Source organism: Rhinopithecus bieti, unplaced genomic scaffold (assembly GCF_001698545.2).
Source record: "Rhinopithecus bieti isolate Rb0 unplaced genomic scaffold, ASM169854v2 scaffold_7509, whole genome shotgun sequence".
In the NCBI taxonomy this organism is placed as follows: Eukaryota; Metazoa; Chordata; class Mammalia; order Primates; family Cercopithecidae; genus Rhinopithecus; species Rhinopithecus bieti.
In genome coordinates, this window is record NW_016805750.1 from 425691 (window position 1) to 432351 (window position 6661).

Sequence of the window (6661 nt, forward strand, 5' to 3'; positions counted from 1 at the left end):
CACACACACACACACACACACGCACAGAGTTCAGACAAATATGTTGCCTCTTCTTCTGCAACTATTCCCCAAAATGCCTATCCTAACTACCCCCATGAAGTCCCCCGGTAAGAACCCTTATTCAAACAAGTCCAGAATACAGACTTCTCATTGGGACCCTGCAAGAACAGAGGAACGAATGGATGAATGGATGGTGTTAAATTAATATGTTAAGACCCTACCACCCAAATGGATGGTATTAAGACAATGGGTCTTTAGGAAGTAATTAGGTCATGAGGGTGGAACTTTCATGATGAGGCAGTGCCCTATAAGAAGAGACACGCAACAGCTTCCTCTCCACAATGTAAGAAAACTTGGACCCTGCTGGCACACTAATCTTGGACTTCTCAGACTCCAGAACTGTGAAATGTTTGTTTAAGCCACCCAATCTATAAGGTACTTTTGTTACAGCAGGCCAAACAAACTGGGATGGATGGATGGATGGATGGATGGATGGATGGATGGATGGACAGACGGATGGATGAATAATATACTGAATAGATGAATAAGACATGGATGGGTGGAAGGAAGAAATAACGAGGATGAAAGAAGATGAATAGGGAGATCGAGGAGTGGATGTCTAGATAAATACATAAAAGAAGAAAAAGAAAATGAAAGAAAAAATGAATAGAAAGATGGATAAATTAATATACATATAGAACTTTGACAGTAGGGATAAATAAATGGGTAGATGGAAGGAGAAAGCAAGAATTGATTTGAGGAAAAAGGGAAGGAAGGGATGTGTGAATATATTATTTAAAAAATTATAGAGAATTCAGTAAGCATGAACATAAGGGTGAAATGAGTTGATGGATGAATAGATGGACAATTAGATAAATGAACATAGTGATGGGCTACTAAATGGGCAGATGGAAGAATCAAGTAATGCAGTAAGAAGGGATAGATGTAGGGAAGGTCAAATTGATATTTGGAAGGGCAGATATATAGATGAAAAGGAGGGTGATGCAAGATAGAGACACTGATGACTGAATGGATAAATGAACACACAAATAATGAGTGGCCAAAGTAACAGAGGTAGAAATAGACGGAGTTTCATTTGGTTGGGTACAGGGAAAGGTAGATTCGTGAGTACATGAGTTTATGAGTGGATTGCATGAATAGCTGGATGAGTGGATAGATCAATGGATGATGAATTGGTGAATGAAGATTCAATAAACCTGTGGGCATATGAGCATATATGAGAAGATACTGTATTTAATGTGATATACTAGAATGTGGAACACAAAGTGTTATGTTACATCTTGGCCTAATACTGCTTTCAACTCTTCGGGGTCTGAATGCCTCAGAAGGCATCTGAGGTAATTAGCTCTGTAAAACCTTGAAAGCAGATTTTCATTTGGGCTGCAGTGACACAGGAAGACTTTATAGGGAGGCTGGCATATTCACCAAAGTGAAGAAAACATGGTGCTGAAGGGAGCTGAGGGTCCCACCTTTTCCTCCTCAGGATGAAGAATTCCTCACCTCCTACTTCTCTGAGACAATTTGTCTGCCAGTGATTATCACTGATAAATTGTTTGTTGCTATTAAATAACAAAACATGCGGGGTGGGAAGATATTCTGCAGGTTCTCAGATGTTCCCTTTTCAGTTGTGGCACATATGCATTTATTCTTCTAGTTAGATTCCTGTTTTAGAAGGGCCTGCTCTGTGCCAGGTCCTGGGCAAGTCCCCATGTGGATGACAGGAAAGGGTAAGACAATCACTGCACTGCACTGAGTCCCAGAGCCTCTACACTTAGTAGCCACATGACCCTGGGTATGCTCCCTATCTCATGTCATTGTCATAGCAATCCCATGAAGTGAGTACTATGACCATCCCAGTTTCAAAGACGAGAAACCTCAGGCACAATGTGATTGGAACACATAAAACACTCCCTGTATAACAGGCACTGTTTTAAGTATTCAAAAACGTTAGATTTTTTTTTGTTACTCTGCTGTAGGCTACAAAATTTGCCCCAATCCCCCACCCTCTCCCTGACTTTGTGATTTAGTAATGTCACTGCAGCAATTCCCATCAAGAGATGGCATCTATCTCCTTAATTCTTGAATCAGGGCTGGCTTCAGCCAACAGAATGTGGCAGATGTGATGTTGTGCCAATTGCAAACCTAGGCCTCAAGGGACACTGAGGGTTTTTCTGTCTCTTGGACCTGATGTTGTCATGTGAAAAAACTCAAGCTAGCTCCTAGAGGATGAATGACTTTATGGTTGAGAACTCTGGACACCTGGTGACAAGTAGCCAACTTCCAGACCTGGGAGTGAAGGCCTTCTACACCAGTCAGTCCCCAGATGACCCTCAACTAGTCGACTACAACATGTAAGTGAGCCCATCTGAGATCAGTTAAGCTTTGCCTAGATAAGCAGAACTGTCCAACTGCTCCCCAGACTCGTGAGCTAGACTCATGGCTATTGTTTTAAGCCACTGAGTTTGGAGTAATTTGGGAGACATGACAGGAACCTACAAAAGCCACGTAAGTTTGAAAGACAGACCAACTTAAAATGACCAAGATATAAATACACGGGAGCACAAAAATAGAAGGAACTCTCCTCCACAAGGCAATCAGTGAGGTTCCTGAAGAGGGTGGTGTTGGGATCAAGCCTTGAGAAAAGTAGAGTCAAGTTCCTGCCAAGAGTGTCTGCAGGTTATCACCATCACCATTGGCAGAGCAGTGAAACCTAAGCCCCAAAAGCCCACCCAAGACCCTCAGACCAATAGGTGAGTCAGGCTTTCTTCCAGCCACCAGAATCATGACTTGGGTAGGCACAAAGTTGGTCAGGACAAGCAGCACAACATCTCCACTTCGGGGCCAGACTGCTGGACATCAAGCTACAATCTAAAACACCCAGCCAGGGGCTACGCCCTCCATCTCCCTGCTTCTCCCATCCATGCACTCACCAAATCCCTTATCCTCCCATATTCCCATCAGCATTCATAACAGCTCCTGTCAAGAGTCAGGTAGTTCCAGACTCAGGGAAATGCTCAAAGCCATGTTCAATGTCAAAATGAGACAGGAGAAATTATATTTAATTCAACAATGAAGCAACTGGCCTTGGAGATGAGATGTGGCAGGCAAGAAGACAGGGGTGCCTGCCAGCTGCAGTTACCACAAAGAGGTACTCTGTGTGCAGTATATACCACACACCAGCCACGGGGCTATTGACTCTCTGGGAAGGAACACACGACGAACTACTGAGCAGGCAGCTGCAGAGAGAGCTAGGCATGATATCTAAACTGGCTTTGATCAAAAAGATATACATACTCATAGTTTAAGAATCAAGTACATTTACAAGACTTGCTATAAAAATAGCAGCCTTCTGCCTCTCTCTATTCCTCCCACCCCCAACTCCCAGAGACAACCACTTTCAACATTTAGCTGATTCATTTGATATTACCTTGATATCTCTGAAATATAAAAAAGGACCAATACAGTGTGCTTTTAGTTTTAGGTATTATCTCTGATCTTCCATAGTTCACAGCTCCCCTGCCTCCACCATACCTTACCTTCCTTCCTGCCAGCTTTCCAACATAGGTCTTCTTGAAGGAATCTCTCCAGACCATTCCGACTTGCTCCAGTCTGCACCAATCACCCTCATATCTGGTGCACAGCTGTTGCCCTGGGGTCTCCCTTCATTCTGTACCTGAGAATTTCCTTCGCAACTCTTTTCAGTTAGATATCCTGCATTTCCATTCTCTGTTTTTCTCGCTCCCCTGATTTAAACCCTACTTTTGCTGGAGCACATCTCTTAATAATTTGATAACAGAGTATAGGAGACTTTAATGTCTAAGAAAGCTATTATTCAGTCCTTACATTTGCTTGATAGCTTGTCTGGATGAAGATTTCTAGGTTGAAAAGTATTGTCCTTCCAATCTTCCAAGGCATTAAACCAACACTGGCTTCTAGCTTCCAGTATTGCTGCTGAAATGTTTCAAGCCATTCTGTTTCCTGATCCTTTGTATATGACACATTTTTTTTTCCTTCCTGGAAGCTTCTAGTATCTTCCCTTTGTCCTTAGTATAATAAAATTTTATAATGCAACAAAAAAGCTATAAAAAGAAACATTCAGAGAACAAGTATTGAACGTTAAAATTGTAGAACATGAACAAAATTCCTACAGAAGTGTTGGAAGACAAATATTTAAAAATCTACAATAAAGGCCAGGCACGGTGGCTCATACCTGTAATCCTAGCACTTTGGGAGACTGAGGCAGGTGGATCGCCAGAGATCAGGAGTTCAAGACCAACCTGACCAACATGGTGAAACCCCATCTCTACTAAAAATACAAGTATTAGCTGGGCACAGTGGCGGGCACCTGTGATCCCAGCTACTCGGGAGGCTGAGACATGAGAATAGCTTGAACCTGGGAGGTGGAGGTTGCAGTGAGCCGAGATCACGCCATTGCACTCCAGCCTGGGCAACAGAGCGAGACTCTGTCTCAAAAACAACAACAACAACAACAACAACAACAACAAACAATAAAATAGAGAGGAAAGGCAATCTGAGGATACTTCTGGTTGTGCTGACTTCTTTCATGTAACAGGCTTTCCTCAGCTGTCTGGAGATCCTGAGCTGTCTGTGTAATTTAAGGTCAGGACACTAACACACTGATGGGAGGCTCAATCACATGATGAGATCTATCAACTATGGGCTTTACCAGACAGGAGTCATGGGGCATTCCCTTAAAGAACCTCCAATATTAGTATCACTGGGGAAACCAACCAAGAAGAGAGACCTAAAGATTTCTCTAAACCCCTGCCTATAGAGTACAGGCCTGGCAGTCAGTATCCTGGAAGCTGAGTGTGAGAAGAAAACCAGGGGTCATTCAATATAGAAATGTTCATATAACCCCATTTTCAGTACAGCGCCCCTGCTGTCTTTCGTGCCTGGTGTTTCACCCTCTCTGAGAAGATATACTTTCTGTTTTTTCAAGCCTCATCTTTACCTCCACTTCCAGAAGTACCAGGAAGTGCCAATTCCCGAGCCTTTAGTGGTTCTTCAGTGTAAATCAGGCTGCTTCTCAGTAGACCAGAGAAAGCTGACTCCTAAGCCAGAGGGGGGAGAAGCAAATCAGTTCCCACTTGTCCATGTGCTTTTCAACTCCCCAAATTTCCATGTTTTTGTTTCCTCTCCCTTTTTTTTGAGTTTATATATAACCATATTTTAAATCTTCTTACTTTCTGTTTACTCAGAACTGCACTAATACACTAGTTGATGTATACATTCAATCAGCCATCTATACCTAGAACCTCAGCTGGCTTTCAACCACCAAAGAAATCCCTACTTCCCTTTTAGTTTCCTAAGAACAACCAAATACCCTTCCTATGGAACTATGAAAGAGAGAAAAGTTCCCACAATCTCTCACTCTGGGCTGTAGTAGATGATAACAGCTATTGTTTGGGACTGCCCAGCTCCATTCCCTTTCTGTGGTTGGGCATATAATCCACAAATAACCAATCATAGCATCTCATTACCCAGGGCAGTGATTGGCTCAGGAGTAGACATATGATTCAACCAAGACCGATCAGCATCCTTTCCTGGGACAAATATACAGATGTTGGGAAGAGCAACTGCACTAGAAAAAGAGTTTCTAAGATGAAAAGTTGTTAATTTGGGGCTGCCAGGGACTATCTTTTCAACACATAGAAAACACCTGTTTATAATGATGAAAAAATAAAGCCAAGCAGAGATGTGTGAGAGAGAAAGTGAGTCCAAAAGAGAGGCACAGAGAATGCTGACAGCATGCAAACAGGAAAAACAGAAAGGGAAGGAGATCTGGAATAAGATGAAAAGAATTTTGTACCATGGACATGGAGACTGGAAACAGAGTTTTTAGAATGGGAAACAGGGAAGAAGTACAAAACTAACAATATGAAAATAGATGAAAGTATAAAACTCACTGAAAAGATAAAAATGTAGTCAAATTCAGAATACTCTAATACTGCAATGGGGGTGGACACATTTTAACTCTAGTGTAAAAATTTAAACACAAAAGTAATAAAATAATTATAGCTGTAATAATTTGTCAATGGGTATGTGACATATACCAGGTGTAAATTGTGACGTTAATATAAAATGTTGGGGGAAAAGAAGTTAAAAGTGTAAAGCTTTTGTATGAAATGAAAGTTAAATTGTTATCAGCTTAAAATATAATGTCTTAACTATGATTTAGGTAAGCCTTGTAATCTCACACACACAAACACACACACACACACAAATCTGACATAGATACACAAAAGATAAAGAGAAAGAACTGCCCCTACAAAAAGTTATATCACATAGGAAGACAGCGAGAGAGAAAGAATGGAACAAAGGAAGTACAAAATAGTAAGAAAACAATAAAATGGCAATATTAAATTCTTACCTATCAAAAACTAATTTATATGTAAATGGATTAAGTTCTCTGATTTATAAATACAGAGTGGCTGAATGAATTGACAAACAAGATTCAGATAAATTCTGCTTAAAAGAGACACAGTTTAGCTTTAAGGACTCAAAGACCTGACTTAGGCTTTCAGTCCATGACTGAAAGGGACAGAAAAATATATTTCATGATGATAGTCATGAAGTCCTTGTCCATACCTATGTCCTGAATGGTGCTGCCTAGGTT

At 41.2% G+C, this 6661-nt stretch overlaps 1 long non-coding RNA gene across 1 annotated transcript in view; it reads right to left on the minus strand.

Moving 5' to 3' along the window:
• The window catches only part of LOC108530599 (uncharacterized), a 62907-nt gene extending 57819 nt beyond the window's left edge, over nt 1–5088 (minus strand). Inside the window, exons 1-2 of the long non-coding RNA XR_001885893.1 lie at nt 4997–5088; nt 3558–4100 (exon numbers count right to left, since the gene is read on the minus strand). This is a non-coding gene — a long non-coding RNA (uncharacterized LOC108530599). The remainder of the gene's footprint in view (nt 1–3557; nt 4101–4996) is intronic.
• Nucleotides 5089–6661: the final 1573 nt, after the last annotated feature.